Source organism: Macrobrachium rosenbergii, chromosome 23 (assembly GCF_040412425.1).
Source record: "Macrobrachium rosenbergii isolate ZJJX-2024 chromosome 23, ASM4041242v1, whole genome shotgun sequence".
NCBI lineage: Eukaryota > Metazoa > Arthropoda > Malacostraca > Decapoda > Palaemonidae > Macrobrachium > Macrobrachium rosenbergii.
The window spans coordinates 23,176,716-23,193,494 of NC_089763.1; the positions used below are offsets into that span (position 1 = coordinate 23,176,716).

General features: G+C 41.7%; 1 protein-coding gene across 4 annotated transcripts in view; it reads right to left on the reverse strand.

Annotated features, from left to right (window-relative positions):
• The window catches only part of LOC136851375 (uncharacterized), a 29,300-nt gene extending 19,494 nt beyond the window's left edge, over positions 1–9,806 (reverse strand). For 3 of the 4 annotated variants that reach the window (XM_067125431.1, XM_067125429.1, XM_067125428.1), the window contains exon 1: positions 9,073–9,622. The gene's annotated coding sequence lies outside the window, so the exon portion shown is untranslated. Of the gene's footprint in view, positions 1–9,072; positions 9,623–9,651 lie in introns of those variants that run through there. The other variant, XM_067125430.1, reaches the window with a different exon arrangement.
• Positions 9,807–16,779: the final 6,973 nt, after the last annotated feature.

The following is a 16,779-nucleotide window of genomic DNA, read 5'->3' on the forward strand; positions in this document are numbered from 1 at the left end:
CACTGGCCACTTGGATCCAACAGATCCCACTGGACACTCGGATCCCACTGGGCGTTCGGACACTGGGATACAGGTGGATGCTCGGAAACCAGGCGCTTGGACACTGGGCGCTCTGACTCTACTGGGAGCTCAGATTGGAAGAGTGTTTGGTGCCAATTACTGGGGCCCCACAACTGAAAGATATGCCTCTTCAAAGGCCAAGATATAGCCAAAAAGTGCCATCAACACCACTTGTCTGTTCCGGGATCCATGTCGTTCCAATCCTACAACAAAACCGTAGGTGCCTATTGTCCACATTGGGATCCGTAACTGTTCACACTTGGATCTGTATCACTAGAGGACAAAGAAAGCACATCCCTGGACACCTTTCCAATGGCTATCCGTCAAGACCTGCGGACAGCAGGATCGACTGAGGAGTAACTACCCAGGGACAAAAAACCCTTCGGACTTCCATGGACCGATGGTATGCCTCCTCACAGGTTTAGGGGAGTCTGACAGGGACCAGGTTTAGGAGATCTGATAGGGTTGGATAGCCACATCCTCCACTACCCATCCAGTAAGACGACTTTCCAGTGGCTGTCGATACCTGGGACTGGCAACAGGCTCGACTGAGGGGGCGACTACCTGTGTGTAAACCCCCAACCTCCTTTGGACTTCCAGTATGCCTCCTCCCAGGTTTAAGGGAGTTTGACAGGGACTTTCTGTCTAGGAGCATCGGGGGACGAGTAGACACCTCCTCAACTGCACAACACTTCACTATTACAAAGTTCTGTTTACCCAGACACAAGACTGGCAATGGCATGGGAAGGAAGCGAGGGAGCCAGGCATGGGACAAGAAGAAAAAATTAGAGGGCTAGTACTGTAGTAGGAGATAAAAAATTGGATGCGGGGAGAGTAGGCGCCAGACTACACTTGGATCCCTCGGATCCCTGGGTGCTTGGATCCGCTGGGTGCTTGGATCCGCTGGGCGCTTGGATCCCACTGATTGCTCTGGGTGCTCCCAGGTGTAGATGGTGCCAGGCAACTGGGAGTTAAACGAGCTAGTAGCTCGTAAGCTAAGAAACTGGGAACTAGTGAGCGCTCCTGGGAGTTTGGAGCTGATCCTCGGCTGTCAAGAATGTAAAGTCTTCCAAAAGAGCAGTGCAACCAAAATAAGCACTATTTCTCTCCTTACTACGTTCTGCCCTTACACCTTTTCAGTTCTCTACAAAGGAAAGTGTAATAAGATGATGTTTAATTAATTCTTGAAGTACACAGAGTACCATCATACAGACAAATCTCAACTCCTAACAAACACTATTTGAGACTTACGGACATATAGTATATCATTACCGAAAATATCGGTCCTGTGGCAAATGCAGTGTTTACGTTTTACTACGCTACTTAATAAAGATGGAAGCAAATGCAAAGTTTACTTTATCACGTTACTCAGCAACACTTTACTTTATTACATTACTCGTTGTACAGGTGAGTTAAATCAAAGATGGTAAATTCACTACTGTAGTGGTATTCATTATCGAAAAAATCAGTTCACTGGCGAACGTAAATATCAGTTCAACAAAGAACCAATGTTTATGTTATAGTATGTCACTAGGCAAAGGAGTTAAACAACTAACTGCAATTTTCACTGTAAAGCAAACAATTGATATACTAGACTCCATTTAGTAACAACAAAACAAGGAAAAAACTCATCCTGAAAGCTTTTGGCTGAAGCTAATCGACTTTCGGCTAGGACTTCAGTTCCCTGAGCAAACCGAGTGACTAGAAGACTTTGATCTGTCCACAGAAAAAGGATTTTTAATATTTGGAGATGCAGAGACATGGGACAGCTCCTGCTTACCAAAATATGTTAAAACTGTGGTCTTGTCTGAATGGCTATCACAGTCCAGGAGTGTACTAAGGTCAAAAAGCACTGAAATTTACATGAAAAACTTTTAGCTCTACGAGAAAGAAGTGTTCGCAGACTTTAGCTATTCGCAGGGGGTTGCCCGTGTATGCATCCCCGGCAAATACAAGGGATTTACTCTATTGGTGCTGAAAATTGAAGACTTTCATTGCTAAACAAGCAGAGAATTTCTGAAGATATCCAGACATCTCCAATGCTGTTTGGCGAGAAATGTGGCATTGGCAGAGGAGGTTGTGCCACAGGGGGACTTCTCTTGGTACCTCAGATAGCAAAGCCAGCAGGCCCGGATACCACTTGGCATGCAGCCATTTGAGCCACCAGGGTCATTCTGAGATTCGTGGTGATCATTATCCTGTTGACTTGACGAATAAGACAGAACGGAGGAAAAGTGTTTATGTCAAGACTGTCCCATGGGTGCTGAAAGGTGTCCTCCACTGCAGCCCTAGGACCTGGGATGACTTAGCAAAACACCAGCAACTTCCTGTTGTGCTGTGTTGCAAAGAGATCTATCACTGGTCGTCCCCACAGATTGAACAATCTTTCCACAACGTCTGGGTGTAGTGATCATTCTGTCCCTATCACTTGACCATGATGGCTGCATTTGTCTGACACTACATTCTTTTTGCCTGGGATGTATCTGGCTGACAACTCCACTGAGTGTGCTATTGCCCACTCATCCACTTGCACCACCAACTGATGAAGCTGGAGAGACCCTAGTCCCCCTTGTTTGTTGACATATGCCACTACCGTGGTATTGTCGCTCATGAGTACCACAGAGTGCCCCATTACTCGGTCCTTGAACTCCTGGGGAGCCAGAAAGGCTGCCTTGAGCTCCAGGATGTGTTGATGTGCAAATGCTTGTCGTTCTGATTCCACACAACTGAGATTAGTAACTCCTCCAGGCGTGTGCCCCATCCCTCCCCCGAGGCATCCAAACACAGAAGCATCTCGGGAGGGGGAGTGAAGTTGGACTCCTATTATGATGTTCCCATCGTCTAGCCACCAGGCTAGGTCCTGTCTCACTTCTCTCGAGAGAGGAATGGGAAGGGATGGCAGTTCTTTGCTTGAGTCCAGAACTCCTTCATTCTACACTGGAGGGAGCAAAGGTGAAGTCGCCCATGAGGGACCAGCTTCTCCAAAGACGATAGGTGACCGAGAACAACTTGCCACATTAGAGCTGGTTGTTCCTGTCAGGACAGGAACAACTGCTCTGTCTCCTTGAACTTGCTGATACGGGAGTCTGAAGAAAAGACTCACTGCTGCCATATCTATCAGCATGCCCAGGTACTTTATCCTCTGCTTAGCTATGAGGTCTGACTTCTAGAGATTTGTCGCAGTGCCTACACTGCGACAAAAATCGAGGAGACGATCTCTATAGTGGAGCAACTTCAAACGAGAGTTTGCCAGGACTAGCCAATTGTCGATATACCTCAGAAGTCGTACCCTGTGCGAATGGGCCCAAGTTGAAACAAGGGTGAACACTCGTGAACACTGTGGAGTGGTTGATAGCCCAAAGCAAAGTGCCCTGAATTGATACACTGTCCCACTGAGGATTAAGCGGAGGTACTTGCAAGAGGACTGATGGAAGGGTATCTGGAAATACGAGTCTGTCGAACGAATCGATTCAAGGCTGACAGGTCTATAACAGGTCTCCATCCCCCTGATTCTTTCTCCATGAGAAAGATCCTGCTGTAAAAGCCCTGGAGACTGGTCTGTCACGACTTCCACAGCGCCCTTCTTCAGCATTGCCTTCACTTCGTTCTGTAGGACGAGGTCCTTCGACAAGCCGGGAACATATGTTTGTAGACGGACCGGAGGATTGGTGAGGGGTACAGGAGACTCGAAGGAAAGTAAATAGCCCACCCGAAGGACATTCACTACCCAGGACTCCATTCTGTGTCGCTGCCATGTTGCCCAATGGCTCGACAGCGCCCCCCCTCACACCATTGGCAGCATGTGGAGGGGAACACTGCCCCTAGTATCCTCCTCCCTTCTTCTTCCCCCTATCTCCTCTCCTTGGTTGGGTAGAGGAACGATAGGGGTGCTGTCTTGCACCCTTCCCGACGGGGGCCAAAGAAGGCTGGGTATTCTTGTGAGGGACCTTAGGATTTTGTGTTTTCCAAGGACCTGCAGAGGAAGGGCCTGTCTGGCTCAAGGGTCAGGCTGCAGTGGCACGCGAAGGCCCTAAGGTCTTTGCTACTGTGCGGTGGACGAAGTGGTCATTGTCATCTGCCCTTCGATGATCCACTGTAGCATCCACTTGCTCTTTGTCAAAGAGAGAAATGGAACCCAGCAAAGATCCATTCCTTAAGGTCAAGACCGATTCGGGACTTACAAACTTCAGAACTCGGCAAAGAGCTGCGTCTCGCCTCTTAAGTATCAAGTTTGCCCATAGGTTAGCTGTCTGGTGGGCCAGGTAAGTAATGGTCCCCTCCGAGACAGAACACTCTTTAAGGTTATCCATTTTCCTTGTTGGGGGTGACAAAGAGGAAGTGATAACCTTAGCTCTTATGGGCCAATGGTCGATTCAAGAGTTTGCTTGAAATGCTACCATGGCAGTCATTTCCAAGGTTGCTGACTCCTGATGTGAGAGGGAGAAGTTTTCTGCTCGGAGTTGCTCTAACGACAGACCTGGACCAAGACGAACTAAGTCCAGGTTGGTCTGTGCAGTCGGGACTGACCTTCCTGACGGTTTGTTAAATTTCTTCTGACGAGGGAGTGGTGGAGGAAGCAGCTTAAATGAGTGGCTGGCTCAAAGTGAGTTCTCCCTTCCAGAGACCAGAGAATTCACCTGACCCAGAACTGATTCTGCAAGCTTCGACCATGGCAGCTCTATTGACAGTAATGATTCCCTGCGGAGCCTCAACAGGGCTTCAAGGCCTGAAGGAACAACTCCCTCGTCAGCCACAGTCTCATCCTCAAGACCATTGTACTGATGAATCAGTTTAACAATCTCATTGTAGGAGCTCTGCAGCTCGGGGGTATCCACATCCTTGGGGGGAGGACCTTCTGGCCCTTCCAAGTCACTGTCCTCCCGAGTTGCTCTCTCTGCGGAGAGGCCAAATGAGAGACCCATTCCATGGCTCAGCCCCAGGAGAGGCCAAACCCTCCTGCAAAGGCCAACCCAAGTCCTGAATGATTGTCATTCCATGGCTTCCTGGTTGAACGAGGATTGCCCTGAGCATGCCCAGGAGCTATCTGAGGGAAGTAGATTCGCTCACGTTGAAGGAACAGGACTGCCCCCATCAAAACAAGAGCATGGCCCGCCCCAGAACCTTCGAGGCTGTTGATGTCTGCCAGCAAATCCTAGCAGCATCACTGGCTGGGACCTGCCTCAAAGCAGGGAGAGGCCTGGAACTTGGGGTGATCTGTCAACCACACAGTGATCTTGGTCAGGGACTGAGAATACCCATCGGTCTGGGAGAACTTCAGGGCATGGAGGAGACCAGGTTGCATGAACGCACGTGGTGTTGCGATGTTGCTGCCTGAGGGGAGCCTCAGGTCATGCCCTGAAGCGCGATGGAAGACGGATCTTTACTAGGAGCCATCTCGAGGAGAGGTCCCCTGAAATCGGATAGGCACATTCTGTGAACATGTCTGGAGCGGAGACTGCCCCCCTGGGGGAATTGACTCCATGCCTCAGATGTCAAAACAAGAGCATGGCCCGTCCCAGTGACTTGCAGGACATTTCTTCGAGGCATGAGGGGCCCACGGGCCTTTCGCCATCTGGCCCCTTCCCCTCTTTGGGTCTGTCTGCCAACAGAACCCTCCAGGAAGAAGGGGTCAGCATCACTGGCTTGGGACCTGATCCCCTCAGAACATCCAGGAGGGCAAACTTGAAGAAGCTGGTGAAGCTAGCGAAGTCCTGGGTCAGGGACTTGGGGGACATGGAAGCAACGATCTGCCGAATAACGTTGACATTTGTTGTGAGTGGCACACACCCTAGTCTCTCTGTAGGGCTGCATCTTGTCCAGGGACTGAGAATACCCATCGTGACCTAGGGATGCCAGCACTAAGGTTTTCCATTGGGCTCAGGGTAAGAACTCCCCTCCCTCCGGCAGGTGGACAGACCCCCACTTCTCCATGCAAAGCCCCCATTGTCGAAGCGCCAGGGGAATGTGGAGGAGTGACTTCTCCCCTAGATGAAGAAGCAGCCGAATGGGATCACATGGGAAGAGAAAAGGAGCTACTTGGCGTCCTCGGAGGAGAATGCCCCTCCAAAGATGGACAAGCTGCCTTCTTGTGTTTCCTCTTTCCAGTGAACCTCATCCACTGCTCCGGGGACCAGTCACAACACCAGGGACAAGTACAGTATTAATCATCGAACACACGCACTTGCAGCATTTGGTGCAAATGGTGTGCAGGTCTACTTCAAAGGGTGAGAGAAAGCAATTGTAACGTCGCTCTCCCAGACCCAGGCAGAAGCGAGGTTTAGGCTTAGTAGGTGATTCTTGGGTTTGCATGATATCCGAGAATAAGAACAGATATATCACAAATTATACTTCAAACATAACAAAAAGGAAGGAAAAAACCAAGATGAAGTGCAGGCAGAACAGCCAGAAAACGTTCGGGCAGAGGAAGACAGGATTGCTTCCACTCTCAACAAGGGCTATGAGGCAAGTGGTTATGCGACTCAGCGAAGGGAGGTGGTAACGGTATCCCTCGCCTCTCCCACCAGTAGTGAAAGACCGATGGTTTGTATTCGTGTAGGAACAATCTTTAGGTCAATAAGAGTCTCGGGTAGGTCAAGAAGGTCATAATGACATGGGCAGATAACCAATAGCTTAAATAGCCTTTCCTCCCTAACAGCTCGAAACAGCCTACCATTGGGCAGCCTAGCCTTATGTGTATACTCCAGACCCCATTTTAAACATGAAGCAGTAATCCTACAGTTTAGGGGACCAAATTCACTGCATTACACAAAGTCAAGATCAGCACACAGATTTATCAAATATTTATTGAATCCTGGAAAACACTGAAAAATTAGCAGTTTATCTGCTTACAGAAGCAGAGATTGTAAAAAAAAAATTATCAAATATTTACTGAATTCTGGAAAACAATGAAAAATGAGCAGCTTATGTGCTTACAGAAGCAGAGATTGTAAAAAAAAAAAAACAAAGGGACCAGAGGGGGAACATAAATATACAAGAACATGTCTTAGGGGATACGGACCCATAGAATTTTGAGAAAATCGTAAACCTCTGCTTCTGTAAGCAGATAAACTGCTCATTTTTTCAGATTAATCAAAAAGTGGCAGCTGAAGAGCAAGAGCCAGTGCCAAGTTTGTTCCTGGTTCCTAAGAGCTCACTCCACAAACAGTTGTGTGAGGTGCAGAGCTTTATTCCATTTGTTTTTTTTACAATCTCTGCTTCTGTAAGCAGATAAACTGCTCATCTGTTTGCAGTTCTGTCGAAAGAAGAAACTGAAAATAGGAAAGAAAACTTAAACACACACAGGGGAGTAGTGAATTTGGACCCCTAAACTGTAGGATTACCCATGAAACTTCGATAAGAAAGCAACTTGACACTTCATGGGGTAGGATACAGATGCCCTGAAGTATGGCCACAAGGACAAAGTCAACACTTTTCAAGTGTTTCTGTACTTTTCTGGTTATTTTTTGCAAATTACGTCAGAGCTTCACAATAAAGGCAACCTGACACTTTATAGGGTAGGATACAGAGGTCTCCTAGGCAGATGCCCTTAAGCCCATTAGAAGTCAACACACTAGGTGTTTATGGCACTTTTAAATGGAAATTCACTTAAATATATGGTAAATCTAAGCAACAGCTTCACACGGGCTATTACCTTGGAAACTGATTTTTCCTATGCTTTTAGTATTGCAGATGAATGAGGTGGTGGCGATTACTGTTGGTCAATTATTAATATCTCATCATTTACCTGACGACCCTTCAGGGGAAAATGTTGGGAGAAAGACCGGGCTTTCAGTTTGTTATGGAATGGGGAAATTACGGGGAGCCATATGTTTAAAGACCTATCAAAAAGGAACTATATTGCTAATGTACCTAACTAACCTAACCTGGCAGGCGGTGTTACTTGGAATGGTTCTTACCACAAAAAGCTTCCCTTCATTATTTCTAAGTAATATAGAACACCGCGGGTATTTAGCGAAATAGCGGTTTTCTTATTATTTTGGTTGCTTAGCAATTCAACGTTATTTTTGTTTAAGAAGGGGCTGGTCTTCACAAGGAAACCTATTATAAAAGCGGTTCTATACCTTGGAAACTGGTTTTTCAACACTTTTATTCTGACACTGCTAATTTGTTTGTTGTCCCAAATGGAATGTCCTATGTTTAGTACTGGCCCGGGGTGAGCAGGCCATGTTAACAAGTTATTGCACTTGCCCATCGGACCTCTTGTGAAGATCATGAAAACCGGGATTCCCATGAGGTCCCCCTTTAGAGTTCAAAAGGTAAATTGTAAGTTAATTGAAAAATTAAGCGTTAAATTGGTAATAAGCATCCAAAATACTATAAGAAACTGCCATTTCTCGCTAATACCGCCGTGTACCTATAACTTAGTTCTATATAACACTGTGCATTCCAGCTTAGCCAGCATATAACTTATGAGTTTAATTACAGTCGACCAACAAAAAATAACGATAAGATCAATTTCCAAATTATTACCCCATGCAGAGATAGTGCTTAGTTCTACCCCTTTTTTTTGTTATTCTTTTGCAAATTGCATTACGCTTCCTATGAAGGCAACTTGACACTTTATAGGGTAGGATATAGAAGCCTCATGAGCAGATGCCCTGAGGTATGGCCACAGGGCCAGCCAACACTTTTCAAGAGTTTCTGTAACATTTTTGGTTAATTTTTTGCAAATTACGTTAAGCTTCCTTATGAAAGCAACTTGACACTTTATAGGGTATGATACAGAGATCTCCTAGGCAGATGCCCTTATAGCCCATTAGAAGTCAACATTTTAGGTGATTATGGCACTTTTAAATGGAAATTCACTTAAATATATGCCTATCCCCGCACTTACACAACGTGAAGCTTCACTGGCAACTTGACACTTTATGGGGGTATAATAGAGGCCTCGTAATCAGATTCTCTAATGGCCATTAGAAGTAAAAACTTTTTTTAGTGTTTCTGACCCTCATATTGGAAAATTACGCTTATATACTGGATGATGAAGCTTACCTTCAATATAACGAAGAATAATCGTCAATGACACAACGAAAAACACGTCTGACGAAGGTTAATTTGCTTTATTTTATGAGACTCCAGTCTGATGACTTAGCAGTGACGTCACACTCTGTTTACATTTGGAACAGCTGAAGTGTCATCTTTATAGGAGCTAAAATACTCTGTATATTTAAAATACGTTGTATATTTCTTCAGTAATACTGAAGCATGATAAATTTAGTGGCAAAATTTAGTTACTGACAATGTTCGATGAGGCTTATTACTCAACTTAGTCGTTTAAAGTACGAAAACATGTTTTCATTACATTTTCGCTTCAACGTTGGAACCGTTTATTGATGCAGAAAATGTTCAATAAAAATTCAAAGACCAAAATTCTTTTTTTGTGAAGTTTGTTTTGGTGCACAAAGAAGGAAATTTCGGGAAAAAAACCCCGTATGACGTCATTCTCCGTTTAGCAGACGAATTTCCGTCGAGATCCTGCTCTGCGAAAACAACTTGTTTATAAATGAAGACCCGTTAATCAACTGGTTCATTGCCAAACGCTACATAAAACGTTTTAATTTCAAAACTAACGTTGACCGTGTGAACCTTGATGCTCAAGCTTCCTCTTCCCCTCTCTTTCCAGATAGCCGACTCCCAGTGAATGGTTCCGACTATGGTACCTATGCATCGCAGGCAGGTGCAACATCACAAGTTCGAAGATCAAGGAGGTTGGCGCAACTGCCTGTTGAATTTGGAATAACCTAACAATAAACAACACCCGAACCAGCACTTTCGTGATGGGCTGTTATCTTCTCGCCCCGCCCCCATTTTTAAAAAAACTATTTATAAGAAAACTACCCTCTCGTTTTATATTTTAACGTTAGCGCTGATGAGGAACGCCGTTCAAGTGTTCGAAAGTCTTTGTTTATTTTACATAGTAATATATTTACTATATAATTGTGGATTTTTATTACACAGATTGTTTTTCACGAAATTGTGAATCTCTTAGCAGAACATAATATATCTTCCTCGATGGACTTTGATGTACAGTATTTAACGGTGTCATAACCGGTAATTCTTATGTTTGAGTGAGAAATACACGTCTTTGATGATGATAATGTATTGTTATTATTATTATTATTATTATTATTATTTATTTTTTTTTCTTTTTTTGCTTCCTTAGGAGTCTATCACTTTTCTCACTATGTGCGCTGTTTCTAGTGGTAGCCTACAGTCTTCTGCATGAGTCCTGGAGCTACTTCGGCATCTAGTTTTTCCAGATTCCTTTTCAGGGATCTTGGGATCGTGCCTAGTGTTCCTATGATTATGGATAGCCTACAATTTCCACTGGCATGTCCCATATCCATCTTATTTCGATTTCCAGGTCTTGATACTTACCAATTTTTCCTCTTTCTTTTTCATCTACTCTGGTGTCCCATGGTATTGCCACATCAATGAGTGGTACTTTTTCTTGATTTTGTCAATCACCGTCACGTCTGGTCTATTGGCGCATAGACTACCATCCTATCTATTCTGTTACCATAGTCCCGGAGGATCTTTGCCTGATCGTTTTCTATCACTCCCTCAGGTTGGTGTTCGTTACCACTTGTTACAGCAAGCTAGCTGGTGTTTCTTGCCAGGCTCCAGTGGAGGGCTTTTGCTACTGAATCATGCCTCCTATTGTACTGGTTATGCGCAAGCGCCGGACATTCGCTTGCTATGTTGTTTATGGTCTCGTCTTTCATATTGCACTTCCTGCATATGGGTGAGATGTTATTTCCATTTATGGCTTTCGTCATGTTTCCGGCGTTGAGTTTTGACTTGAGTATCGCCTTAAGTCTCTGCATATATTCTTTCCTGACCGTGTCCTTCATCTCTTGGTGTTTTATATCTTCTCCTTCTATTATTCCCAGGTATTTGTATCCTGCTTCCTCTATGTGTTTGATGCTATTCCCGTCTGGTAACTCTACCCCTTCAGTCCTTGTTACTTTGCTTTTTGAATGTTGACCAAGGCGCATTTTTCTATTCCAAACTCCATCCTCATATCCCCAGATACAATCCTTGCAATCTGGATTAGGGTATCTATTTCTTTGATGCTCTTACCATACAGCTTGATATCGTCCATTAACATCAGATGGTTAATTCTGTTGCCTCCTTTCTTGAGTTGGTACCCAGCATCCATCTTCTGCAGTACTTTTATCCTGGGAATCATGGTTACTGCGAAGATTATTATTATTATTATTATTATTATTATTATTATTATTATTATTATCATTATTAAAATTATTATTATTGTTATCACACAGAATTGTAGAACAGAAACTGGCAAAGAGAGGAATGCTTAGGAGAGAGAGAGAGAGAGAGAGAGAGAAACTTTTACAAGTCCATTATGAAGTCTAGAACTGCAGTGTGGGAAGCAGGACGTAACGAGAGATTCAGGAACAGAATAAGTTCATAATAATACTAATAAGTTCACTGCAACACTAATGTACCTCTGTAGGCCTGTTTTACAGGAATGAATGTGTCCTGACATTAATTTTTCAGAATTCTGTAACCTGTCCACTTTGCAAGGCTCTATTTTTTTTTTGCATTTTTCAATCACCATTTTTGCATTATATATATATATATATATATATATATATATATATATATATATATATATATATATATATATTTCAATGGTGAGGATCATGGATCCACTGTAATTTTATTTGACAATTTTCATATACTGATGACTGAAAGGACAGAGAGAGAGAGAGAGAGAGAGAGAGAGACTGAGATTCATGCGCATTTTCCATGAGCTGAATTTTTGTGCACCATAATTTGATTCTCTTGACTCCATTTATTTTTTTGTCGATTCCCATCATTTATGTGCAACATTAATTTGCTAACTCACATCGAGATTCGGTTACAGTAATGAAATCTGTAAAACATAACACGTAGAATGGAATGGAATATATATAGAATTTAGGTCACAGGCCAAGCGCTGGGATCTATGATCAGGCCATTCGGCGCTGAAACGGAAATTGAGAGTAAAAAGGGTTGCAAGGTGCAACAGGAGAAAAACCTTTTGCAGTTGCACTATGAAACATTTGTTATGGGAGGGTTGAGAAAAATATGGTGAAAGAAAGAGAATATGAACGGAGGCGCAGTAATAGGAATGAAAGGGTTTGCAGCTGGGGACTTGAGGAAGGGACGCTGCAAAGTACCTTAAGTAATGCGTACAGTGCACCACCCTCCTACGGGGTAAATAATCCTTTGCAGGCTTCGACCATTGGGTTTAGACAACAAAAAGGTATTTGTTGGTTGGTATAGAGATTGGAGGACCTCCAAAAGATAAAAAAAATAAAAAAGAGTCCTTGCAAAGGTCAGGGCCATGACCTATTGGTCAGGACTATCAAGGAGAATGAAAGCAAAATAAATTTTTTTTCAGTAAACAAAAATCAAGGCTTAGAAACAGAGCACAATCAACCAGAAAAGAAGCAGAGTTCCACACGAAAGAAAGTGTGTTCGTGATAAGTGGAATTAACCATGGACGACCGCAGCATATTTTCCAATGTACGGGGATGGATAGTTTGCATCAAGCAATGTTAATGCATTTAGCATGGATAGTTTCCAAAAAACTGTATCAGCACCTGCATTTCGAATACTTTATAACCCTTTATATATATATATTAATTCCAAAAATGTATCATATATATATTTTCTTTTAATGAATAGAACTTCAATTATATATATATATATATATGTATATATATATATATATATATATATATATATATATATATATATATATATATATATATATATATAATGTGTGTGTGTGTGTGTTTGTGTATATATGTATTATATAAGAAGTATATGTTATATACATATGTAAGTATATCCAATTGTTGCTTATGTATGTTGTTAAACTTTAACTTATGTCAGATTACATATATATATATTTTTGTGTGATAAACATAACATGGAAATTAAGTTTTTTTTATTTGAATTTGTTAACAGCAACACATCATTGCAAAAAAATATTATAAATGAAACAACTTGTTGTCTTCAACTTTTCACTTAAGAGATCTCACGCCGCATCTGAGAAGGTAGTCACAAATAAAAACAAGTAAACAATGCGCCGGATTTCTTCGGCGCAATCGAGTTCTCTGTACAGCCGCTACAGCGTATAATCAAGGCCACCGAAAATAGATCTATCTTTCGGTGGTCTCTGTATAATACTGTATGAGCCGCGGCCCATGAAACTTTAACCACGGCTCAGTGGTGGCCTATCCTATATCGTTGCCAGAAGCACGATTATGGCTAACTTTAACCTTAAATAAAATCAAAACTACTGAGGCTAGAGGGCTGCAATTTGGTATGATTGATGACTGGAGGGTGGATGATCAACATATCAATTTTCAGCCCTCCAGCCTCAGTAGTTTTTAAGATCTGAGTGCGGACGGAAAAAAGTGCCGACAGAATAAAGTGCGGACGGACAGACAAAGCCGGCACAATAGTTTTCTTTTACAGAAAACTGAAAAATAAGCAAACGAAAAACGAATAACAAGAGGCGGCCTATCTAAGGGAGGTCGCTCAATCAGTTTCCCAGAAGCGACAATCGGGAAGGTAGTCGAAAAAAAATGCCACCAAACACACACACAAAAGACGCCTATAAGAAATAGCCAGAAAGAAACGTTGATAAAAGACCTTTTGGTAGCCAAAGACAAGAAGTCCTTCACGCTGTTGATCCTGGAAGAAGAATGGCCAGAGGAGGGAAGGAGAGGAGTGGGAGATAAAGCGCAGAAGAAGAAGAAGAGGAAAGAGAAAATAAAGAGAGAATGAGCGTGAATTATGAATACCACCAGAGGGAGAGAGAGGAGAGAGAGAAAGCACAGAAGAAGAAGAAGAAGAAAATAAAGAAGGAATAAGCGTGAATTATGAATACCACCAGAAGGAGGGAGAGAAAGAGAGAGAGAAAGCGCAGAAGAAGAAGAAGAAGAAACGAACGTGAATTATGAATACCAAAGGCGAGATGTATAATAGATAAAAGAAATAGATGACGGTGGGGTGTTGGGGATCGAACGGGGAGTGGGGGAGGGTTCCCCTATTGAGATGGGGGTAGGGGGGAAGGTGTCGTTTGGAAAATGGCCGCGCGATCCTGAAGGATCCTTGGGAAGACTGAATGAGGCGTGGAGAGCAGGAAAGAGTGAGAAGAAGTAGAAGATGAAAAGAAGAAGAAGAAGGAGGAGGAGGAGAAGGACAAGAAGAAGAAGAAGACGAAGGAGACGCAGAAGAAAAAGCAGCAGCAGCATAGGAAGAAAAAGAAGAGGAAGGAGGAAAAGAAGAAGAAGTAGAACAAGCAGAAGAAGAAGAAGAAGAAGAATAAGAAGAAGAGGAAGGAGAAGAAGAAGAAAATCAGCAGAAGAAGAAGTAGGAGAAAAAAACAAGCAGAAGAAAAACAGCAACAGAAGAAGAAGAAGAAGAAGAAGAAGAAGAAGAAGAAGAAGAAGAAGGAGGGACGTCACAAAGAATATCTGCCTGGGTTCTTGATTCTCTGGAAAATGACTGTAAACAAATAACAAGAAGTAAAAAATGCGCAGAAGTTTCTTCGGCGTAATCGAGTTTTCTGTGCAACGTATAATTAAGGCCACCGAAAATAGGTCTACCTTTCGGTGGTCTCGGTATAATGCTGTGTGAGCCGCGACTTATGACTTTAAGCACGGCCCGGTGGTGGCATGTTCTATGTCGTTACCAGACACACATACGATTATGGCTAACTTTAACCTTAAATAAAATAAAAACTACTGAGGCTAGATGGCTGCAATTTGGTATGTTTGACGATTGGAGGGCGGATGATCAACATACTAATTTGCAGCCCTCTAGCCTCAGTGGTTTTTAAGATCTGAGGGCGGACAGAAAAAGTACGAACGGACAAACAAAGTCGGCACAATAGTTTTCTTTTACAGAAAACTAAAAAAGAAAAGAGGGGACTTCTGCTTTTATAGGCTTCTGACTGGGTTCTTGATTCTCTGGAAAATGACTGTAAATAAATAAAAAAAAAACTTAAAAAAGTAACACAAAAAATTAGAACTCTGCTTTTATAGACTTCTACCTGAGTTTTGAGTTCTTGTCAATAAAATGGACATATGTGGTAATGAAAAAATCGAGTATATTTATTTTTCATGAAGGAAACGGTGTACGCAGGACTTCTAAATGAATGCGTAAGATTTTATGTATTGCAATGTAAAATTTCTTTCAAAGAAATATGAAATTGAGGACAATTCTTCATGTATCAATCAAGGGCCACCTGGTAGAGATTTAAAGAATCGCATTGTATTTACTTGTGTATATTTTGCTTATAAGTCCCTTACTACTAAAAAAATCTTTCAGATTTAAACGAACGAAATCAGTTATTTTTTTAAATAAAAAGCTGACTTTATTAAGTACTTAGCCTCACATAACACGTACGACACAAAGTAATAAATAAATGGAATTATTTTGAAATTCTTGTAAGGATATATAATATTTTTTAAAATTAAAACTTGAATATTGTCGGATACAAATGGTAGCTTTTTATTTGTGGACATTTCTGTCACAGGTGCGTTTCCAGTTGGAAGCCAGATTAAAAAAAAAATGATTCATCATTACGTGAAATCTGTGTGAATTATGTAGTTTTCATTTAGGCAAAATGAAAGTATATATATATAAATTTATACATACATATATATATTCATACATATACATATATATATGTATGTATATATGTATGTAATATATATATATTTATACATATGTATATAAAACTTTTTGATTCTTATAAACTTTGATTTTATCCACCACAATATACCTGTAGTTATCGTTCACATACTTATTATTAAACCGAATGACACCTGATAAATAATCAAACTTGAAAATCCCAGCACATTTCAAAACTGAATGCAAAAACCTTTTGTTAAATTCGCCTTACATAGCATCCAATATATTCTCATTCACCGTTTCTCTCACTCGCCATTCTCATTACTCTCTCTTTCTCTCTCTTCTAAAATACCTCCTTGATCAGCACGTCTCTCTCTCTCTCTCTCTCTCTCTCTCTCTCTCCTGGTTTATTAAGTTCGTAATTTCCACAAAGAATTTTGGAAACTGATGGAGATTGGAGATGATTTTCAACGGTCGAGGAAGGGTCCTGATTCCATACTGATTGAGATATTTTCTTTTTTCCTAGGGATTTGGTGGGGCTCGGTGCTCTTCTGCGGGAGATATTATGTATCTAAGCATCTAAAGGTTACGATTTTACAGAGGTGTTAGTAGGTAGTTCGCTAAGTGGATATATCAAAGTTGTAATTATTTATTATTATTCAGAAGATGAACCCTATTATTATTATTATTATTATTATTATTATTATTATTATTATTATTATTATTATTATTATTATTATTATTCAGGAGATAAACTCTATTCATATGGAACAAGCCCACCATAGGGGCTATTGACTTGAAATTCAAGCTTCCAAAGAATAATATGGTGTTCATTCGAAAGGATTACCATAAGGTAATGGAAAAGACAGAAAAAAAGATTAGTTATTGGAAAAGAAAATTATAAAATGAATAGATTTCATAAATAGTTAAAAATATAGATAAATTATTAAAATTGAAGGTGAATTGTTTTAGGGTAGCAATGCAGCATTGCACTGAATTGTCATTACTAAAACCAATCTCATTTGATGTTCAGTA